Here is a 25,691-nt window from a genome sequence, read left to right as displayed (position 1 = left end):
AAAAAAGAGAACTACAGGCCAATATCCCTGATGAATATGGATGCAAAAATTCTCAATAAGATACTAGCAAATTGAATTCAAGAGCTTATAAAAAGAATTATTCACCATGATCAAGTGGGATTCATTCCCGGGATGCAGGGCTGGTTCAACATTCGCAAATCAATCAACGTAATACATGACATTAATAAAATAAAAGATAAGAACCATATGATCCTGTCAATTGATGCAGAAAAGGCCTTTGACAAAATTCAGCACCCTTTCTTAATAAAAACCCTTGAGAAAGTCGGGATAGAAGGAACATACTTAAACATCATAAAAGCCATTTATGAAAAGCCCACGGCTAATATCATCCTCAATAGGGAAATACTGAGAGCTTTCCCCCTGAGATCAGGAACATGACAGGGATGCCCACTCTCACCGCTGTTGTTTAACATAGTGTTGGAAGTGCTAGCATCAGCAATCAGACAACAAAAGGAAATCAAAGGCATCAAAATTGGCAAAGATGAAGTTAAGCTTTCACTTTTTGCAGATGACATGATATTATACATGGAAAACCCAATAGACTCCACCAGAAGTCTGCTAGAACTGATACATGAATTCAGCAAAGTTGCAGGATACAAAATCAATGTACACAAATCAGTACATTCTTAATCACTGCATTCTTATACACTAATAATGAAGCAACAGAAAGGCAAATAAAGAAACTGATCCCATTCACAATTGCACCAAGAAGCATAAAATACCTAGGAATAAATCTAACCAAAGATGTAAAAGATCTGTATGCTGAAAACTATAGAAAGCTTATGAAGGAAATTGAAGAAGATATAATGAAATGGAAAAACATTCTGTGCTCATGGGTTGGAAGAATAAATATTGTTAAAATGTCAATACTACCCAAAGCTATCTACACATTCAATGCAATCCCAATCAAAATTGCACCAGCATTCTTCTCAAAGCTAGAACAAGCAATCCTAAAATTCATATGGAACCACAAAAGGCATCGAATAGCCAAAGTAATTTTGAAGAAGAAGACCAAAGCAGGAGGCATCACAATCCCAGACTTTAGCCTCTACTACACAGCTATAATCATCAAGACAGCATGGTACTGGCACAAAAACAGACACATAGACCAATGGAATAGAATAGAAACCCCAGAACTAGACCCACACACGTATGGCCAACTCATCTTTGACAAAGCAAGAAAGAACATCCAATGGAAAAAAGACAGTCTCTTTAACAAATGGTGCTGGGAGAACTGGACAGCAACATGCAGAAGAATGAAACTAGACCACTTTCTTACACCATTCACAAAAATAAACTCAAAATGGATAAAGGACCTGAATGTGAGACAGGAAACCATCAAAACCCTAGAGGAGAAAGCAGGAAAAGACCTGTCTGACCTCAGCCACAGCAATTTCTTACTTGACACATCCCCAAAGACAAGGGAATTAAAAGCAAAAATGAACTATTGGGACCTCATGAAGATAAAAAGCTTCTGCACAGCAAAGGAAACAACCAACAAAACTAAAAGGCAACCAACGGAATGGGAAAAGATATTTGCAAATGACATATCGGACAAAGGGCTAGTATACAAAATCTATAAAGAGCCCACCAAACTCCACACCCAAAAAACAAATAATCCAGTGAAGAAATGGGCCGAAAACATGAATAGACACTTCTCTAAAGAAAACATCCGGATGGCCAACAGGCACATGAAAAGATGCTCAACGTCCCTCCTCATCAGGGAAATACAAATCAAAACCACACTCAGATATCACCTCACGCCAGTCAGAGTGGCCAAAATGAACAAATCAGGAGACTATAGATGCTGGTGAGGATGTAGAGAAACGGGAACCCTCTTGCACTGTTGGTGGGAATGCAAATTGGTGCAGCCACTCTGGAAAACAGTGTGGAGGTTCCTCAGAAAATTAAAAATAGACCTATGCTATGACCCAGCAGTAGCACTGCTAGGAATTTACCCAAGGGATACAGGAGTACTGATGTACAGGGGCACTTGTACCCCAATGTTTATAGCAGCACTCTCGACAATAGCCAAATTGTGGAAAAAGCCTAAATGTCCATCAACTGATGAATGGATAAAGAAATTGTGGTTTATATACACAATGGAGTACTACGTGGCAATAAGAAAGAATGAAATGTGGCCCTTTGTAGCAACATGGATGGAACTGGAGAGTGTGATGCTAAGTGAAATAAGCCATACAGAGAAAGACAAATACCATATGGTTTCACTCTTATGTGGATCCTGAGAAACTTAACAGAAACCCATGGGGGAGGGGAAGGAAAAAAAAAAAAGAGGTTAGAGTGAGAGAGAGGCAAAGCATAAGAGACTCTTAAAAACAGAACAAACTGAGGGTTGATGGGGGGTGGGAGGGAGGGAAGGGTGGGTAATGGGCATTGAAGAGGGCATCTTTTGGGATGAGCACTGGGTATTGTATGGAAACTAATTTGACAATAAATTTCATATATTAAAAAAAAAAAAAAAAAGAACACATGAAGAGAAAGACAAAACATAGACCCTGGAGTGGGAAAAGGAAACTGAGAAGCTGAGATTCCTAGTGGGTACCTAGTGGGTTCCTTCTTTGGGTTGTGATACTGTCCTCAACAGCCTGACCTCAGTCTCTGTCTCTCATGAGACCTCAACACCTATCTGTTAGTCTCTGGTAGTTGAGTTTTCATGTTAGGCTCAGCTGAAAAAATCTGCAGATAAGTCTGCCACCAGCTTCATAAAAAACTCTCCTTTCACTACTCTGTCAACACTGAGTATTATCATTTTCCTAAATATTTAGGTTTTCAATAATTGAATGATCTCATTTCAGTTTTACTTGGATTTATTTGATTACTATTGAAATTGAAAATGTCTTATATACTTATTAGCTATTTTTTTTTCTTTTGAATTTTTGGAGTGTATTCATTATGTAGTTATATCTTAAAATAGTCATATTATTGTTAATTGCAAAATGTGTTTTATATGCTAAAAGTATTAAGTTATTGGCTGTTTGTTTCAAATATTATCTACTGATTAGATTTATTTCAAGAGACATCCAAATAACAGACCGAAGGTGCTTGAGAGCTATACTGTTAATTATTTTTTTCTCACCCGAATATAGGATACCGATTTCTCCTACGCCTTTCCACAGTCAATTGTCTTTTTCAGATACAAATGTTCCCACATCATTCATTGGTTCTCAAAGCCAGCATTATGCTACTTAATGGGTAAAATTTAGTCTTATTCCTTGTAAAGAAGGTGCTACTTTCATTTTTTCTGAAGTGATCAATAAAATATTAATGCAGTTTGGTAAGAATAGAACAAGACATATTAACATAGATTTTGCTGCAAAGTAAGAGAGAGCTAAATTTAGGAAAAATATCATCCTTAGTGAATGTTTTATCAAAGCATACCTACTGGAAAATATGCTTCTATATAAATCTGTCTTCTACAATTTACTATGTCCTGAAATGCACTTCTTCATATTATTGCTCTAAATAAAATATATTATTCCACCTTTCTGACAATTCCTTTCCATCTTTTCTAATAGAAACTAATTCAAAACTTGCTTTCCTATGAAGGTTCTCCAACCAGCCTGTTTATCTACTCCTTTTATATGTACTCACAGATGTTTAATCTTTATAACCCTGTCTTAATTATAATGACTCCAATATGAGTGCCATTTACTCCTAGATCCATACAATATTTAACCCAGTGTGCTGCATATATTCTCATGAAAAACTTGTTGAATATTATTCTAGAAAAAAAAAGAATCCATTCTGTCAGAATAATTTGGCAGTCTCTGCTAACCCCACCCCTACCCCCATGAATCAGCAGGAACAATCTACTCAGCCCTGCTCAGGAGACAGTTAAGATGAATCATATATAAGGTTGTATTACTTGTTTACAGAATAAGAGGTATTCTATATTTTTTTGGTGTATTCTATTGTTAATCTGTTACCTGGTATGTCTATTGCAAAAACAGTATTTGAAATAAATAACAAATAGTTTATATTCTTATCATATAAACCCATTTTTGAAATGAATAAATATATGAATGTTTTAAGGTCTTTTCACTCCTTAAAATTCTCTTAGTGAAAGATGAGCCATACCATGAGAAGGACTGTGACTCTGTTTTCAGTGGTGGATCTTGGGAAAGCAGGACAGTTCAAATTGTCTTAGCATAAATATTTACTCAATTATACCCATGGTTTAGGGTTCAGCTTGACCTAAGAACTCAGTACCATTAAGCCTCTATACCTGTAGGTGGCGGTCTACTTGCTGCCTGTGACAGATGGGCTATCTACACCAAGCAGGACTGTCAGGTAGAATCCTCAGCATGGCAACAGTTTTAAAATAGAAGAGCGTCTTGCATTCATTTAAGAAATATCCTTAGTATCATGATTAACAATCACAGTGGGGTGGGGGATCTGTTTACTTGGGAGAGGCTCTGTAGATACAGAGCAGTTTTAGTATCTCTTCTAACCATGACAATTTCAGCAATGGAGATGCAGAAGCCAGTAAGAGATGTGTCTTGTACAGCAAACAGAGAACTGTGACAAGGGAACCAGGTCAATACATGCTTGTACAAACTGCAAGAAAATGTTAGTGAATAAGTGATTGTTGCTCAAGGGTCTTCTATCTTAGGCAAGTATTATACAAAAATGAAGGACGGAGGGGCGCCTGGGTGGCTCAGTCGGCTAGGTGTCTGACTTTGGCTCTGGTCATGATCTCACGGTTCGTGGGTTCAAGCCCCGCATCGGGCTTGTGCTGACAGCTCAGAGCCTAGAGCCTGCTTCAGATTCTGGGTCTCCCTCTCTCTCTGCCCCTCCCCTCCTCACACTCTGTCTCTTCTCTGTCTCTCTCTCTCTCAAAAATAAAATAAACATTAAAAAGAATTTTAAAAAAATGAAGGATGGGACAGCAAGTTCATCCAAGTTGATGGAATGAACTCACCCAAATTGATGGATGAATGTTCCTATGATCTCTTATAGATTCTCTGGGTTAGTGGCTCCTCTGCCCCATTCTCTGCGTCTCCAATAACAGGAAAGGCACAGCACCTGCAGTCCTGTGCTCAGGCTAAATGCTGGATTTTATTAGCATATAAGTAATACACGGTTGCGAGCTTTAAAGACATACTGAGTCTGCTACCACACATGAAGACAAAAAGGTTTAGTTCCCTCTATGTGCATGGGGGCCATTCCATATTTGATCCAGACATTTGAAGCTTTTCAAAATCTGAGTGTCAAAAAACTGAAATCGTGAGTGTTAGTATAAATATGTAATTTACAATCATGGAAATGGAATCTCCTCCCACCCAGAAAAAAAAAAGAAATAAAAATTATGCTACATCAAATGGCTATTTTTTTAACAAACACAGATTGCCATGCTAAGTCTGGTTAATTGTGCATACTCCTCACTGTCCAAATCTTGGATGCTGAATGAAAGAGTTTGAGGGGGAGGACGGATCTGAAAAAGGTGTGTAGATACTCTATGAGACCCTGCTATAAAATTCTTTGATTAGAAAGGCTTGTTTACAACTCTAGCTTCAGGCCTTAATGATATGGTGACTTGGCTTTGCTGATATGATTTCTTAGATTTTGAAAATGAAGACTGAAACCTTTGAGACAGCTTTTAAAGAATTTTATTGCTGATTATTGTAAAGATATGCTATCCCTTAACACCTGCTACTAATAAACATTAAATACTTCCTACTGCTTGTAGTATACTAATATTTAGTACTATTTACTTTCACTGAATGCACGGGCCTGCCCTTAGAATTCCTTCAAAATACATGATTTTTTATGCACTGAAAACTCTTACTGAAATATTTGTTTGTCTACTTGTACTGAGGCTAACTATATAGGAATTCATTAAAATTTATTATATTTTGCTGCTTGCTTTGTATGAATTTTTACTCATATTTACCTTGTCTGCATATGCTATATAGAAATTCATTCAAATTTATTGTATATTATGTCTTGCATTCTAGTTACCATCATTACTCAAATATATTACAGTATTAGCTTATACAGGGTTTTGTTGCCTAGTATTTACCAGTACACAAATACATGTATTATTTTTGACTACATAACCTTAAATTATTTTTCAGTGCTAGTATAATATTAATGCTACATAAAACTTATACTTTACTACAGAATTCCATTGTATATTGTGCTATATTTACATCAGCAAAATGTTTTTACAACAAAATTACTTTAAAATTATTTTCAAAACCTGCTGAAAAAAAAGTGCTGAATTTTTTTTTTTTGCCAGAAATTTCCCTACGCATATTTTACTAAATCTTTATGCCTATGGGTCTTTAATGCTAGGAAATATAGAAGTTTCTGAAACATGGGGGAAATAAAAAGATTCTCTTTTGAGAATGTTAAGGAAAACATTTTTTTAAAAGGTGTATCATCATATACCTATCCCAAACAAAGTGGCCTGCGAAGGAAAAATGTATGAAAATGTGAGAATCTCCAAAGTAGAAAGTTCCATGCTACCCTCCAAAGATGGCTGCCTTCACAACATAAAGAATAAGGTCAGAATGACCAAGATATAACTTAAGACAAGGGCTCAAAAAAAAAAAAAAAAAAAAAAACCACACACACACAGAAGATTGTTTGAGATTTTCATGGACTTCAATAGCAGCTAAAGTTTTCTTTTAAGATAGAAAGAAATTTAGGTATATTATATTATATTCATTAAGTGTGGCTAAATCATAGTCAGCTCATATTTACATGATAAACCAAAATATTATGAGAATTTAACATATGGCAGCATTTGTAATTACTAGTCATTAGTTATATCACTATTAATCACCTATTAATTCATAAACTCTGAGTCAACTGTTATAACCCTGTCTCTTTTATCCCCATATTAAATCAGCCACCAAAGCCTGCCATTTATAATTTGATCTGCTTGTTCTTTTATTTTTCCACATACCTCTCAAGTGCAAACACCCCTTGTAACATTGTTGTTTATGATGCTATTTCAATCCCATATTATCTTTTACCTGGACTACCTCAGATGCCTTCTAATTGATCTCCTGTATCTATAAAAACAGGAGGATTTTATCTATATACATAGGATTTTATCCCTTAAATATCCTCCTCAAAACCAGCCCTTATATTTTTGAGTTTTTGGATGTATCACAGATTGAAAAATATACTTTGGTGGAGTCTTTGTGTGATGATTGTATTTTCCTCAGTTGCACCGTTATAATATAATATAATATAATATAATATAATATAATATAATATAATATAAAAGTTATTTGGAGATCTGGGGAAGGGGCTGGTTCTTAATGTTTTCTAGTGCTATGTCCTTCTCCCCTAAACACAGACACCCACACACCTACACATTCATCAAAGCAAAACAAAATAAAACAACAACACATATTTAAAGTTTCAGTTTCAGAGCTAAACAAGTATTCCTTAGTTTAGGGATTATCATCATTTAGTTCCTGCTCATATTCCCAAGCTTCCCTTCCACCATTTCCCACAACAGATACAATGGCTACATTGACTTGTTTATTCCTTCATAATCATACTTCTCATTATGTTTCCCCTGTATTTGGACTGTCCCTTCTTCCCATTACTGTCTTTTGAAATTAACTCATTTCAAACCCAAATTGAAAATGCGGTTTTGCTGCAAACAATCATAAAGTGTCCTGAAAATTAGAAGTTAATGATCTCCTCTAGACTCTACAGGTCCCTTCTTTCCCTTACTATGGCACATTGCCTATTTTCTGACATTATAATTCCCATATGCCTTATTTCCCCTTCTATACCACAAACCTAAAAGGGAAGGTGTTTATGTCATTTTTGTGTCCCTCACTGTATCTTGCTGGGAACCTATGTGTAATGGACACCTCGTAAGTATTTATTTAATGAATGAAATGTTGTCACTAAAAAAGCAGAGAGTAGGCTCAGAGACACCAACATAAATTATTAGCTTATTTTCCAGGTTGTCTTTTGATCCAACTAGCTGACTAATGATTGAAAATATCTGATGTGAGAACATATGAACATATGTTTTCTGGAAGCGATAATATATTGTCATCTTTAAATACAGCCACTTAATTTGTAGGCACCAAGGCTTGTGAATCTCCTTGAGCCCTGAATTAAAAAAAAAAATCCAATCTTTGTGAATATTTAGAAATCACTTTTCCATGATAATATATCATAAAGATGGGTGAAAAATCAATTTAAATTTCTCTAGACAGATACAAGATTACCTTTAAAATAGCTTATTCCATAAAACTATGGAAAACATAAATCAAATAAGGCCTGGCATACTTTATTTCAGCTCTCTCTCTGCTCCCAGATGTCCTCACAAATAATGCCAGAAGTTCTAACTTGCCAAAATGTCTATGAGGAGTGATTAGAAGTATGTGTCTCTCTGTTATGTTAATATCCAGCGCAGCGTGCCATGTTGTCTGGTTCCCAAATGAAAGCATATGTGAGGGGACCGAACTTGTGACGACGTTGTGATTTTCCCCATGATCTTGTCCTCTCTTCCTTCAAAAGAGGTTTGTGCAAGAGATTCAAGTCAAACCTCTTGAACATTACACTAGACACCCTCGAGTAAAAGATTAGATTGCAAACTTCTCAGGGACAAATTAAAAGACAGCACTCCGTTTCACCAGAACTAACCAGAACAAACAAACAACAGAAACAACAACACCTCATCCTAGGGACTTAAGGAGAGAGGAAAGTAAACATAGGGGACTGTGAGCTGTGTAAGGTAAGCTCCATTCAGCTAAGGTAGTGAAATGATGTAGCAGCTGGCCTGGTGTGGTGTGACAAAGAAGCCAATCCTGTAAAGGGGGATCCCAAGCCTTAGTAGAGAATAGTGGGTGCCATGCTATTGTACATTTGAAACTAATGTAACACTGTATGTAAACTAACTGGAATTAAAATAAAACCTTAAAAAAATAATATGTGCCAAGAATGATACGGAAGGAACAGAATGCGAGAATTGAAGGTACTCTGTAGCCAAGAATAGTAGTGATTTTGGCAATAAACCAGGGCAAACTGATGAAAATATTAAAGATCTTATCTAGTGTCTTGGCAACATTTAGATTCAAGGCCTTTGTACCGCTTCAGTAAGGAATGACTCAAACTTTCTCCCCAAACCAACCAAAAGATATTTCACCACCAAAATATACCAACTTGCGAAAAATAAGGACAGTTGATATTTCTTATACACCCGAGGAAAAGGCTGAGATTCAAGGACTATGACACTATTGTATAGTCTAATTTTTTTGTTTCCTCTGTGGAGTTCAAAGCACCATTCAGGGCCTAATGAACATTTTTCCTATGAATAAGTGATATCAGCTTTATTATATTGGAAAATGATCTAAAATATATCCAATAAAATAATAGGAAAGCAAGTAAAATAGTGCAGTAGAATTATTTTGAGCCCATTACATACTGTTTATAAGCTGCCAAAATGTAACAGGTATTTGAAGATCAAGTTTCAAAATAGTCTTACTACAAGAAAATTTTTTTAAACATGATAGCTTGACTCCTGATTAAAAACATATAAAAAATAACTTTGATAGCTTTTATAAAGCTTTTACAATTTGTGCCATATTTTCACAATGTTTTCTTATACTCATGAGACTTAATAATCTGGAATTTTTCACCAATCTGGCTAAAGTCCTTTAAGCTATTTGATTTCTACAGCATCCACTTTATCAGATAGATATTATTTATGAAATACAAATGAAGTGAATATATAAATTTCCAAAGCATATCTAACCTTATAACAATCCTCTTAATAATTCCATTGTAAAACACACAGAATGAAGATAGGTCTCTAATTCTGGAGGTTATAATGTCTAACTGGATCTTTGAAAATAGAAAAACATTTCAAATGTTTTCTATTTTCCTTCTTAGACTACTAATAATCATTTGCTTCATGCGTTACATTTTAGAAGGTCCAATGTTTTACATTATGGTTTGATTTAATCTTTCTAAATATCATACAATTTTTATAAGTATAAACTTTGAAAATCTATCCTAGTAATTAACAAATAGCTTAATTCTGTGTCTCAAACATATTTGAGTTTTCCATATCCCATGTTCTTTGCTAACATGTTATTGCTAACCCACCTCTCACTGAATAAAGTCCTACATCAAAAATCTATATGAAACCATTTGGTTTTCTCTTCAATAAGTATTTTTTTATATAAAAGCGTAAATCTTACATCATAGATGGTATGGGACCAAATGAAGTTTTAACACATTCAAGCAATTGGTCACAATAAAAACAGTAATCATAAATGTAGACTTCCACAGAAAACTCTAACTACAACGGGCATAGAATATATTTTAATAGGCTCAATCCCAATTTATTTTGTATCTATATTGTAAATAGCATGTTCTGATCCAGTTGTGAGTATGGAGATGATTAATTACATCATTTAACCTAATCTTACAGAAAAAAACAATTATTTTTTAGCAACCAGGGTAATCTATTCATAATCACTGGACTAAACTATCACTTATCTGGGTCCAGGAAACCTTCCAGCTCATGACCATCCTGTTCAAACTAGTGAGTAATGGTGGCTACGACGATAGGATGGTGTAAGTGAAGAAATATGAAGCAAGAAAATATTAATAGTTCATTTTGTTGTCTTTGTGGATAGCAAGGAGCAACAGGCCAGACTAAACGAGAAGAGAAAACAATAGTGTGGAGAAAGCAATAGAAGAACAAACACACAAGAGTAAGGAAATTGTCAAACATGGAGAACATTCGAGAGTATTTTTAAAAAGGAAAGTAGAGGAGATTTAAAAAAAATGTAAACTGCAGAATGAGAAAAGAGAACGAGGAAGCATCATAGGAGAGAGGAAGTTATAGAAAAAGAATAGACAAAAATGGATCAGAAGAGAAAAAGGAAAGCAAGAATGAAAAAAAGCATGAGTTAAACAAAGTGTTTTTTTTAAAGAAGGTTTTTTTTTTTTTTTTAAGTGGAGGAAACAATAGACATGAAGAACAAACCAAAAAAAAAAAAAAAATTAGAGAAGGCAAAAAAAAAAAGTCCCACAAAAAATGAGTAAGTGACAGAAAAATGAAAGGAGAACCCAGACAAAGAAATGCATGAAGCTAATAAGAGAAAGTCAGTTGGAAGGAAGAAAAGGTGCAGCTGCGCCCAGGGGATGCTTGTACAAGCATTGGTTTCTGTTTAAGCCCATTAAAGCTGGCTTAACAGGAAAAAAGAATAAGTCACATAACAAATGTTTCTACTTTATGCCTTTCATGATAGACCCCAGCCCAGCCAGAATACCCTGGGAAGAAATTAAATTCGATAATTTCATTGGAGAGTGATACAGAGGCAAAAAGCATAGTTTAGAACCTTTAAGAGCCAGAACCTACTACAAATTAGGAGAAATATGTGGTTACATAAAAGGAATGCTACAACCACAGAGTGTTTTCCAACTTTCTTATTTTTTTCTTTCACTTTCTTTTCTTTGTAACAATATATATGAGCCTAGTCAAGTGGCTCTGATCTGCCTTAGGAGCCTGGCAATGACCTTAAGGCACTCACCTCTACTGAGTTTGCAGAGTTAGTGCTATAAAATGCTTCCTAAGCTTGTGCTTTCGTCTAACTGCATTCCTAACTGACTGAATATGCATGTGTTCGACATTATCCTTTGTGCTCCCGCCAATTTAAAAAAAAATTTTTTTTAAATGTTTATCTATTTTTGACAGAGAGAGAGAGAGAGAGAGAGAGAGAGAGAGAGAGAGAGAGAGAGAGAATGAGTGGGGGAGGGGCAGAGAGAGAGAGGGAGACACAGAATCCTAAGCAGGCTCCAGGCTCTGAGCTGCCAGCACAGAGCCGGCGCTGGGCTGGAACTCACAGACTGGGAGATCATGACCTGAGCAACCGACTGAGGCACCCAGGCGCCTCTGTGCTCCCACCAATTTTAATTATTGCATAGGAAATCTAAAGCAGGAGGGAGTTCGCTTTGTGTAGTCTTGGATTCTTATTCCACAATTTCTTTGTTTTTAATATTACGAGACTCTATATATTTGACAAATTCACTTTTTTTTTTTGGTATGACATCTCTCCTGTTGATAATATGTAGTCTTATTTTTATTAACAACGTGTTTCTGTGGAAGCCAGATTTATACTTTAGAAAACAATACGATTAGCCTTTTGTAAATTAGTAAGATTAAACTAATTAACACTTCTAGGTTTCACTCCTCACCTTTCAAGCCTTATAGAAAAAATTTCCCTATCCTCATATGCACAATTACTTCTTAGAAATTTGGTAGAATTTATACCTCATTTATCACATGTCATAATGGTTATTTTTGCCAGTTTATAGGCTAGATTTGCCTCATCTGTCATAGTACATATTAGACTGCACACTCTTTGAAAGCAAGAATTCTATATTGCTAAACTCGGTGTCTCTGTGCTATCACAAACCTAATGCATTCTCTTTAGGCAGCAATACACATTTGTGGAATTGATGATATAAAGGCAGGAAAGAAGGGAGAAAGGAAAATTCAAAGTGTGAGGGGATATATAGAGTTAAAACATCAAATCTCTAAAATATTCAAACATGTAAATGTATAACAATAGTATAATTACTGATTTAATTTTGCTATTGTCAGTATTGAAGCATTATCACCCCATATACATGCATATGTGCAAACATACATATATATGTTCCATATATGCACATATATGTACAAACACACACTTATGTATATGGAAACAACAGATATTTTCAACTTCAGATTTTAATTTAGTTCTCCTTATAGGCACATCTTCTGGAAATAGGGTAGGAGGTACATGAAGAGAATTCATCAAATTCATTTTTGTGTTAACTAAAAATGAAGGATTCAGATGGAAGGAGGGATTAAGAGAGATATGTAACTTACTGCTTGTGTATACTGATGCATAAATATGAGCATCAATATAAATGTAAGCCTACATTAAACTGTTTTATTGTAATATAAGCATTATCATAGTATCACTGGGCCAGATCATCAGATGTAGCTTCTACATATTTTTTATATTCTCAAAAATTAAAGACACTAATATTTTGAAAAACAATTAGAATTATTATTAAACCAATTTATTATTTATGCTAATAGGGAAATTACAGATACAGTTATTTAAGACCTGATTTCAAAAATAATTAATTTATTCTTGGGGCGCCTGGGTGGCTTAGTTGGTTAAAATCCCAATTCTCAATTTCGGCTCAGGTCATTATCTCAATGGTTTGTGGGTTCGAGCACCACGTTGGGCTCCGCACTGGCAGCATGGAGCCTGCTTGGGATTCTTTCTCTCCTCTCTGTTCCTCTCCTACTTGTGCTCTACTTGTGCTCATTCTCTCCCTCTCTCTCTCAAAATAAATAAATAAACATTAAAAAATTAAAAAAAAATTAATTAACTCTCAGTTATATTGAGATATTAAAATACTTTGGAGACCACATACCAACTATGTCAGGAATTATTGGCCCATATTAATAGCAGCAATTTATGTACCACAAACCTTGTTCCTGATACTGTATTAAGTGTGCAACACACATTACCCAGTTCAGTCCTCCCATCTACCTTATGATCATGGAAAACGTCAATATATCATTCTTTAAAGATTATAAATCCAAGACTCAGAGAAGCTTTGAAAGACTAGAGAGGCAGATCCAATATTGGAATCCACCAGGGTTTCTCAGCTTCGGAACTATTGATATGTTAGACCTGATAATTTTCTCTGGTGGGGAGACTGTCCTGAGAAATGTGGGATGTTTAGCAGCATCCCTGACCTCTATCTACCAGAGGCAAGTAGCAACCCGACATTTTTCCAAGATGTAATAACTGAAAACATCTTCAGACATTGTCTAATGTCCTTTGGGACATATGTCTGCACCACTTGAGAACCACCTGTCTATTCTATTGTGACTACAAAAAAATAGGTTCTTCGTAGGTGCACTATACGGTCACTTTGTGAGGAATAAGCTTGGGGATTCCCTGAGCTTGCACCAATGGGTTAACAAAGCATAAAGAATCAGAAAGGCATAGGATGTACACACCCAAGTTTGGGTAAACAAGATTAGGTAAATGGGGCAAAGGCCCCCAGTATAGGACAAAGGTATAGGAATAGGAAATCTCAGGATGAAAACAGCCAAGACGAGGTAAACAAGATTAAGTAGTTAGGGCAGAAACGCCCCCCAACTTAGTACAATAGCAGAAAGCTGCTTTCACAGGAAGGAAGGACAAAAATAGTTAAACAAAAAAACAGGACTTTAGATGCAGCTGGGCAAAGTTGCCCAGAGCAGAGCTAATTAGCAAAAGAAAATGTGCCTTGTTGACCCTGAGGTAGCATGCTCTGTCTTTTTTGTCCCCTAGACCAGTTCAGGAAAACAGAGGTGGCACCTCATATGTGCTGTAGACAACCTTCCACCTAGCACCAGAATCTTGCTGTGTATTGACCCAAACCCCTACCACTACATATCTCCCAAACCCCCTTTTCCCTACGCCCATTAGATAATGTTCCTGGTTTCGTTGTCTCTTTGTGCATGTCCATCATACTTGTAAGCCTTCTTATCCCAATAAAAACAGAGCAAGGACCCTTACTTGGGGCTCTTGTCTCCTGCCGGACATTAGCCTCTCTCACATTTTCAATTCTGTGTCCCACTTTCTTGCTGGACAAGAGAGAACTTCATACCCAGAGTCTACAGCACTTAATGGGTGCATCATACAGTCTCTTGACCTATGTTTGCTGACAACCAGATACAATCAGTCCCAGGGATAGAGGTGAGGAGAGCACTGATACATCATGTACGAGGAACAAGGAATCATCATGTATGGACCAAGTTCATGCTATATGTCAGCAGAAAGAACATAGTTGTGCATTAAATGGACTTTGTTCTGTAGCTGATATTGTCAGCATTTTAAATTGTATAATTCCTTTTTTTTTTTTTAGAAAGAGAAAGAGTGCACAGGTGGAGGAGAGGGGCAGAGGGAGGGAGGGAGAGAAAAAGAATAGCTTAAGCAGTCTCCATGCTCACCACAGAACCCGATGTGGGGCTCAATACCATGACCCTAAGATATGAAATCAAGAGTCAGACACTCAACTGACTGAGCCACCCAGGCACCCAAAATTGTTTAAGTTCTACTCAGACTAAGTAACCAAAATACAGGAGAATCGGGGGTGGGGGTGGTGAGAATACAGCGTTCTGAATCAAAGAGTTAAAGATTTGATTCCTGGTACCCTCTCCTACAAACTGCAATTTTGGAAAGTTGATTCGAGTCTCAGTTTCCTCATCTGTAAAGTGCATATATTAAGTTCATAGGGTTGATATGAGAAATATAAGGCACAATGTATTTAAGGTTCTTGGGAAATAATGAATGTTCAAAAACTTATATCATTTATTATCATGATTTATGGATGATCAAAAAAATTTCTAGGGGTTTAGCATAAGAGAAGCAACTCATGATATTCTGGTTGTAGTGCTTTACAATTCTAGAATAATTTTCAAATACTTTCATATTCAAATAATAATAATAAATTGAATTACATGAGGGCTTAGGTGAGAATGACCCATAATCCTTTCACCAATAATTTATTTTTTAACTCCGTCAAAACAGTAAGTTACAGCACTGTGGACAAATGTACCTTTACAACAAAATTTCTGGAATGATTGTGAAATATAATGGAGAATTCTATAATGAAATGAAAGAATGCCTGAGAAAATCTATAAGGGAAGAAACATTTTCTTAACATAGCAAGCCTGATTAATTCTAAATTTTATATTAGTAAAATTGCATACTACCATTATATTCATAACTTTTCAGTTTTGGGTACTGATTTTAACATCTATGCTCTTTCTCTAGGAAACCAAATTGCTAGCCAGTACACAAATGCCCATCAAAAATTTTGTTAGCAACCAATTCTCAAACTTATTATCACTCTGTAAATCTGAATTATTTAAAAATGAAGGAGCTTTGCTAAAAAGTATTATCTAACAGGGCCATAAAAACTGTACTATCCAACTGAACATATGTAAGAAGCAAATTTCAGAAACAGATATGTACATATGCAAATATCTGTCTATCTATCTATCTATCTCTTCTAGTTAGTCAGGTAGCTATTTTTTTTTTTTTGGATTCCATATATCTGTCTTTTAACTAGTTAGATATGGATGACTCAGGCTCAGTCTATAATTTCTCAATAGCTTTTGATTAGCCATAGATTTAGTAGGTCTTTCTTTTTCAAGCCATTTAAAATAAATGCTCAAAGCAGGCACGAACATGTGATATTGAAATGACTTCTTCTGAGCTGACATCAACCTCAAATATGCCCTTTGCTCAAATACATTTATTAATGTTAAACTGCTTAAATAAAACCAACTTGAGGAGGAGGCTAGGACAACAGCTAGCACAAGCTATCTGGTTTAAAATGGGGACCCATTTTCATGGCTTCAAACACCAGTAATCCCCTATTTTAGAACATCTTGTCAGTGTAAATAAGTCTGAAATTGAAAGTACTCAATTTGGTCTATCATATTAAACTGAGTGACCTGAATAATATATTCTCTTCTACTGTGTAGAGCAGTGATATTGTCAAAGCTTCAAGCGCCCTCAGCAGCCAAGATATGGGTGTCCCTGTGATCTTCAAATCGACTCTTCCTATATTTCAGTAATTATCCTTCCATAAATTGAACAATTGTACTTTCTGCCCCACCTTTAAAGAACCCACACTGCATACTGTCACACAGGGGAGGGGTTACATTTCAAATACTTATTTAAACTGAGTGATGATCAATAGTGATGCTGTTTCCTCATGTAAGTGAAGGAAATGACACGTACAACTTATGGCAGCATCCCAGGGTGCAGATTGTTTTAGAAATATATCATAAAAGTGCAGACAGGCTAAATGACACAAATCACCACATCACATCAGAGTATAAAAATATTCAAGTAGGTTGGAGAGTTTAAGTTCATTTTATTTTTTGAAGTATAAGGTGTACTAAGGACTGTCCTTTAAGAACACAAATCTGTCAACTAAATCAAGAACACGGTGCAAATAAAATTTTAAGTTAATGTAATGTTCAAGGACAGAGTCTATGCAGAAATATTAAATTAGTCAGAAGGGCTTTATCCATCCAAGCCCTGTGTAGGGGGAGAAAGTAGCCTGCCAGATTGATGCCATCATCTGGATTGTCTGCCAAATACAATCCTATGGCAGAATGTGTACACGGGGCTTTCAGAGCCTGACATTATGCCTTTGATCTGCATTACTAACTATACATATAAATATGAATATATAAATGCAAATATAAACATGCCATGTATATATAAATATGTATGTAAAACAATATATATATATATATTTTTTTTTCTTTTTTCCAAATTTCATCATTACCAAACCAAATCATAAATGTTTAGCTTTCCATGTAGCTTATCAACAGGAACAGACCAGGCTGGTCAGGTTGAAGACTCTATTAGGTCTGTTTGGGATGTTATGCCCAGCTTTGGGAAAAGTGATTTTTTTTTATTTGCTAGTTTACTTGCATCTGTTTTTTTACCTGAATTAATCATCTTGATTCTGGCTAAGTCCTCACTATATTGTGAGGTTCTAGCTAGGTGAATGTGTCTTTGTGTGGAATGTCTTTCTTTGAACTTCTACGTCAGCTATCGGCAATATGCACTTTTAGATCAAGAAATTTGGTAAACATTTCCTCTAGTCAACTTATTACTTTAGAGAATTCCAGTAGTGATAGAGATTGCTGGAAACTTCTAACCCAATCAAGGTGCTCATTCAGCATAGGGACTTCCTTGAATATTCTCAGGAAACTGAAGAAGTGAATTGCAGATGAAGAAAAATTATGTGAGTCCTTAAAAAAAAAAATACTGTGCCTGAAACCTGTTCACTGTTACATATATAAAATAGCACATATTAACTAAAGTAATAAAGAATTTGTGTTTCACTCAGCATAAGGTCCTCCATGGTTATCCATATTGTCACAAATGGTAGGATTTTTCTCCTTTTTTAAGGCAATATATCCCATTTTACACACACACACACACACACACACACACACACACACACACACACACACACATTTTCTTTAACCATTCCTCTATCAATGAGCATTCAGGTTGCTTCCATATCTTGGCTATTGTGAATAATGCTGAATGAATATGGCAGTGAAGATACTGCTTCAAGATACTGATTTCATTTCCTTTGGATATATACCCAGAAACAGGAATCCTGCATTGTAAGGTAGTTCTGTTTGTAATTTTTGAGGAAACCCCATGCCGTTTTCCATAATATTTTTACCAATTTACATTCTCAGCAACAGAACTTGGAGAACAATATGCTAAATAAAATAAGCCAGACACAGAAAGACAAATACTGCTTGATCTCACTTATATGTGGAATCTAAAATAGTCAAACTCATAGAAACAAAAGAATGTTAGTTACCAGGGTCTGGGGAGGAAAAATGGGGAGATTTTGGTCAAGGACTATAAAGTTACAGTTATCCTAAATGAATAAGTTCTGGAGATCTAATGTACAATAGTATGGCGATAATTAACAATAGTGTATTTTACACTTGAAATCTGTCAAGATTGTAGATTTTAAGTGTTTTCACTGTCAAAAAAAGAAAAAAAACCAGTAGTTATGTGAGGTGTTAAATATGTTAAATAGCTTGATTGTTGTGAATATTTCATAATATGTACATACATCAAGCTATTAAATTGTATATCTTAATTATACACAACTTTCAATTGTCGACTGTACATCAATAAAATTGAGAAAATGAAGAATTCATGTAAGTTTATATTTAGTGGATAAGAAATATAACTGGATACAATGGGTTAAAACATAATCCAACTACAACCTGTCTATAAAAGAGTCACTTTATACCTAAAGATATAAGTTAAAAATGAAAGGATATATAATTTCTTGGGTAGAATACTAAACACACAGATGACAAAAGAAAAAATAAACAGACTTCATGAAAATTAACAACTTTTGTACATCAAAAGTCAACCCACAGAATGGAAAGAAATCATCTATATTCAAATCATGTATCTGATAAGGGATAAATATCCACAATATATAGGGAACTGTTAAAATACAACAATAAGAAAACAAATGACATGATTCAAAAATGGGCAAAATGCTTAAATAGGCACTCCTCTAAGGAAAATGTATAAATGGCTATCATGTATACGAAAAGATGCTTAACATTACTAATCACTGGGGAAATACAAATGAAAGCAACAATGAGATACTACCTCATACCTGTTAGTTAGGCTACTATCAAAAACACAGAAAATAACAAGTGTTGTCAAGGATGTGGAAAAACTGGAATCCTTGTGCACTGTTGGTGAAAATGTACAATGGTGCAGCACTGTGGAAAAGTGTGGCAATTCCTAAGTAAATTAAAAATAGAATTACTACGTGATCCAGAAATTCCACTTCTGGATGTATACCTAAAAGATTTGAAAGGTCAAAGAGACATATGTACACCCATGTTCATAGCAACATTATTCTCAATAGCCAAAATATGGGAGCAACCCTAGTGTCCATTGTGGATGAATGTATAAGTAAAATGTAGTGTATACACACAATGGCATATTATTCAACCCTAAAAAGAAAGGGAATTCTGGAACATTCTATAACATGGATGAACCTTGGGCATTATCATAAGTGAAATAATCCAGTCACAAAAAAGGCAAATATGTATGATTTCATTTATGCAAGATAGCTAGAGTACTCAGATTCATAGAGATAGAAAGTACAATAGTGGTAATGCGTGAATTGCCAGGTGCTGAAGGGAGTGGGAAATAGGGGAGTTATTCTTTAAGGGTTATGGAGTTTGTTTTGTAATTTGAAAAGAGTTCTGCAGATGAATGGCGGTGATGGTTCCACAACAACATGAATGTACTTAATACCACTGAACTTACTTGAAAATGGTTAGTATAGCACAAAGCACCACACTTCTTTTTTATCTATCTCTGCAGAAACAACTCAGATTTGAAAAACAGAAATTCATGCATTACCAGCACATTTAAAGCTTCTACTAACTTAAAAAATACTCTGAAAACAGCAAGTAACTATAATTTTAGTAGAGAATATTTTAATAAAAACTAACAGTTTATAGGTCTGTTTATTATGAACACCATTTCCAATTATATCATAGGACAAATATATTGCCAAGGATAGCTAAATAATACAGTATGATATAATGGAAAAAAATGGGTTGAAAGTAAGAAAATTTGGCTATGCTCTTCCTTTGGTCCCAATTTGTCAAAAATAAAGACAAAATATGTTCAGCATTAAGGAAAACATCACTTACTTTGATTATTCCTTAGCTGTTTTACCACTGCTAAGTTATTCAACTTGCCTGTGCCTTGACTTCCTTGTATATAAATCAGTACAGCAATGGCATCTATCTATATCATAGAATTCTTCAAAGAGTTAAGTAAAAAGATATATGGAATTAGGTACATGGAATTCCATGGTACCATACCTGGAATTCTAATACATGGAATTGTTTAACAAAGAAAAACAAACAAAAGAAAGCTTTAAGTAGGCTATGCACTCAATGAGTTTAGATAGTTTTTGTTGTTGAAACCTAAACCCATATGGTACTAATTAAATGCCAGTAGAAGTTCTAAGTGCTTAGTTTGTATTAACATTTTAAATCCCAACCACTCTATGTCATACCTACTTTTACCATCGTCTTACCTATTTTCCACCAGGAGAAAATGAAGCATAGATATTAAACAATGCCATGTTTGGAATCCTAAAGTGTGATTCATATTATTATCACAAGTATGTTATCCATAATTCGCTGACCACAACAGAACTTTCTATGCTTGGCATTTAGGGAAAGAATGAGAAAAATAACAGAATAACAGAAAAATCGTGCACGACAAACTAGACTGAAGGTATATGTGCCTAGAAAGTAGATTACGACAAACTGATGATATACTTTGTTTCACATGATTAGGAATTTGATATATGTCTTTTAGGGTAACGTGGCATTACTATTGAGTCTTTAAGCAACCAAGAGGAAAATGGAGGTGTAATTTTTATTTGAAAAATATTTGGACATTACAGAATGTGCGAAAATAGGAAAATCATTAGTTCCACCAGGCTAACTTAGCTAATATTTTATTTTGTATGAATCCCATTTCAGTATTTTTATTATGCATATACATTCTTTGCAAAATTACCATTATAATGGACATTCGTATTATATTATAATGCCTTTTTCCCTTAACATATCATACTCATTTTTCTCAATAGTGCTTCCTAATTTTTCTAATTACCATTTCTAATAGGCATATAGTTTTTCATTAGGAAGATGTACCATGATCTACAATTTAATTAACCACACTTCAATTGCTTTCAATAGTGCTACATTATAAGTAATACTTATATGCCATTGTGCATAGAACTCCCACACACTTCTTTAGAATTCTTAAGTAGTGACATCAGATCAATATGAACTCTCTTTTGGCATGTGATATATGCTGCTAATGTTTTTCCTAGAATTTTTACCAATTTTCAAAGCTACTGATCTCCCCACAACTTTGTCAACAAGTGCAAGTGTTTTTTTTCTCTGAAAGTTATTCATAGAAATGTTGATGAAGGATGATTGTGAAGACAGAGAAGGGAGGAAGAGCCAATGGTACAGATCTAATCAAAATGAAGGAGACTGGTGGTGGAGTCGATGGAGTCCATGTTTTAGTTCAACAGTTATTAAGTACTTTCTATGTGCCAGATATGGGTCATGTTCTAAATTCCAAATGCTTTACATTAATTATCTAATTTAACCCACAAAATGACCTCAGAACCTAGGTAGCATTATATGTTTTCTTTTGTAGAGGGAGGCTCTGGAACAGAAATGTTAACTTACTAGATAAGGTAAATAACTTTTGAATAGCAGATTTTATTTTTTACAGTTTGTTTAATTTATTTGTGTGTGTATGTGTGTATGTGTGTGTGTGTGTGTGTGTGAGAGAGAGAGAGAGAGAGAGAGAGAGAGAGAGAGAGAGAGAGAAAGAGGGAGGGACAGAGAGGGAGGGACAGAGAGAACCTGCTGTCAGTGTGGAGCTGGAGGGGCTCAATCTCACTAACTATGAGATCATGACCTGAGCCAAGAATCAAGACTCAGATGCTTAACCAACTGTGCCATCCAGGTGCCCCTTGAATAGCAGATGTTAGATGTAAACAGTTATTAAATGAAGAATCGAGGGAAGAGCAGAGCCAAGTTTTCTGACTTTAGTACAATTTTCTCCCTGTAATACTACATTATATTTTTTTATATAATTTATTGTCAAGTTAGCTAACATACAATGTATACAGTGTACTCTTGGTTTTGGGAATAGATTCTGTGAATCATCATGTGCATACAACAACCAGTGCTCATCCCAACAAGTGCCCTCCTTAATGCCAATCACCCATTTTCCCCGTCCCTCCCAATCCCACACCCCCATCAACCCTCAGTTTGTTCTCTGTATATTTAAGTGTCTTTTATGATTTGACTCCTTCTGTTTGTAACTATTTTTTTTCCTTCCCTTCCCCAATGGTCTTCTGTTAAGTTTCTCAAATTCCACATGAGTTAAAATATATGATATCTGTCTTTATCTGACTGACTTATTTCACTTAGCATAATACCCTCCATTTCCATCCATGTTGTTGCAATAGCAAGATTTCATTCTTTTTACTTGCTGAGTAGTATTTCATCTTTATCCATTCATCAGGCGATGGACATTTAGGCCCTTTCCATAATTTGGCTATTGTTGATAGTGCTGCTATAAATATTAGGGTACATGTGCTTCTACAAATTAGCACTCCTGTATCCTTTGAAGAGACTCCTAGTAGTGCTATTGCTTGGTCATAGGATAATTATATTTTTAATCTTTTGAGGAACCTCCATACTTTTCCAGAGTGGCTGTACCATTTTGCATCCCCACCAATAGTGCCAGAGGGTTCCTCTTTCCCCACATCCTTGCAACATCTGTTGTTGCCTAAGTTGTTAATTTTAGCCACCCTGACCAGTGTGAGGTGGTATCTCAATGTGGTTTTGATGTGTCTGTTAGCCATCTGGATGTCTTCTTTGGAAAAGTGTCTATTCATTCTTTTGTCCATTTCTTTACTGGATTATTTGTTTTTCGGGTGTTGAGTTTGGTAAGTTCTTTATAGATTTTGGATATTAGCTCTTTATCCAATATGTCATTTGCAAATATCTTCTCCCATTCTCTTGGTTGCCTTTTAGTTTTGTTAATTATTTCCTTTGCTGTGCAGAACATTTTTATCTTGGTGAGGCTAACCAAAGAGGTAAAGATCTGTATGTGAAAACTTATGAAAGAAAATTGAAGAAGACACAAAGAAATGGAAAAATATTCCATGGACTGGAAGAACAAATGTTGTTAAGATGTCGATACTACCTAAAGCAATCTACACATTCAATGCAATCCCAATCAAAATAGCACCAGCATTCTTGACAGAGCGAGAACAAAGAATACTAAAATTTTTATGGAACCACAAAAGTGGTTCCATACAAAGTAATGTTGAAAAAGAAAACAAAAGTGGGAGGCATACCAATCCCAGACTTCAGCCTATACTACCAACTGTAAACATCAAGACAGTATGGAATTGGCGCAAAACCAGACACATAGAACAGAGAATAGAACACAGAACCCAGAAATAGACCCAGAAATGTATGGCCAACTAATCTCTAACAAAGCAGGAAAGAGTATCCAATGGAAAAAAAAAAACACTCTCTTTAGCTAATGGTGCTGGAAGAACTGGACAGCAACATGCAGAAGAATGAAACTGGACTGCTTTCTTACACCATACACAAAAAATAAATTCAAAATGGATAAAAGGCCTAAATGTGAGACAGGAAACCATCAAAATCCTCAAGGACAAAGCAGGCAAAAAACCTCTTTGACCCCAACCCAGCAACTTCATACTTTTACATGTCTCTGAAGGCAAGGGAAAAAAAGTAAAAATTAACTATTGGGAACTCATCAAGATACACTGTATTATTTTTCAGTCCTGGCTAAGAACGTCACTAAATCTATGGAAAGGATCTTCCTATTGAAACAGACTTACAATCTCTTAGTGTTTATTCAATATTCCTTTAATATCATTATAATTTACACCAATAAAGAGAGTACGTTTCGATCATCTACACTATTTGTGTAACACAATTATTGATACTGATTTTGGCCATCGTTTTGTACATGCAACCTTGATTTCTACTATTCTTCACCCAAGTCTTCAGAGAGTCGATCTCCACCTATTTTAGGAGACTATTGTAATGGCTTCTGTTCCCTTGAATGCTTTAGTTAAACCTTTCAAAATACCATTTGTGTAGTTCCATTTCCATTGTAAATTGATTCATCCTTTAAACTATAGCTAAAGTGGTCTGTATTCTTCATCCTCTCCCCCTGCTACCTCCTTCCTCTTCGATCTTTCTTCCAATTTTTCATTCTTGTATTTATTAGTTAAGACCTATTGTACTGGCACTTTGTCAACTATTAAATACAAAGTGATTTCTCTCTGAGCTTCCGTTTTTTTTTTTTTGCTCTATGTTTTAATAATTATATAATGCTTATGTTTGCTAAGTATTCAAACTTTTTAAGTTTTTTTTCCCCTTTTCAAATAGTTTGAAATCTCCAGGAGAGTAACAAAAGTTTTATTTTTGTTATATCTTGCAGTTCCTAGCACAGACATTTTAAAACATTAAGTAAATAAAAGGCACTCAGTAAGCTTTTATTGCCTGGTGATTTACTATGCTTTCATTTCTTATGCAGTCAAATTTAGATTTTCTTAAGGTATTAAAGTTAAAATATAATCAGAGAGGAGTAAAAATGTCATATTATTTTAGGTCATTGAAAGTAGAAGCTTTTATTAAAGTATTGAACTATTACATATATAATATGTATAGATAATATGTATATTATTGTCGTATAGTATATAATTACTGATATTTTATAAATATGTGCATGTGTATGTTTGTGTGTGTGCACTTGAAACATCTGGAAATTTTTACCCTAGGTTAGAAGACAATTTACAATTTTTAAATTTATAAAATCTGTCTAGTCCATATGCAATACCAATTTAAATTCGATAAAACTGTGTATACTGAAAATATAGTCTTTACTATGGTGGGTATACTTTCTTTTACAATGCAGCATCATTTTAATGGATAAAATACTATGTGATTTTTGGAAGTTTCTTTAAAGAATGAATAGCTGTGGTCTCATGATATAAGCTGCCCTAGAGAACAATTTTATAACAGTTGTAGTTCTTTTCTATACTCCTGCCTTAAGACATTGTCAATTGAGTGCTATAAAGTGGGTCCCTCCTCTTATTTCAGACTTTAGTCTCCCTTGAAGGTAGTAAGAACTATTAAGTCCATTCTTGAGTATAAATCTGTACAGATTTTGTGTAAAATAGTATTATGCCACACTTTTAATTTTTATTTGGGGTATTGAAATGGTATCAATAGCTGTTACAGTGAAAGAAAAAGCTACCTGTATTGAATTTTTGCTGATTGTTGAAGATTTATTCTTAGTATTTGAACTTTCAATGTTGAGTTCACTACTTTTTTTTTTTTTCCTTTTCAAGCTGATTACTCAGCTTGAATTGAGAAACGCTTTTTTTCTGTCTGTAATAGCACT

Source organism: Panthera tigris, chromosome A1, assembly GCF_018350195.1.
Source record: "Panthera tigris isolate Pti1 chromosome A1, P.tigris_Pti1_mat1.1, whole genome shotgun sequence".
NCBI lineage: Eukaryota > Metazoa > Chordata > Mammalia > Carnivora > Felidae > Panthera > Panthera tigris.
Note: the sequence above shows the minus strand (reverse complement) of the source record.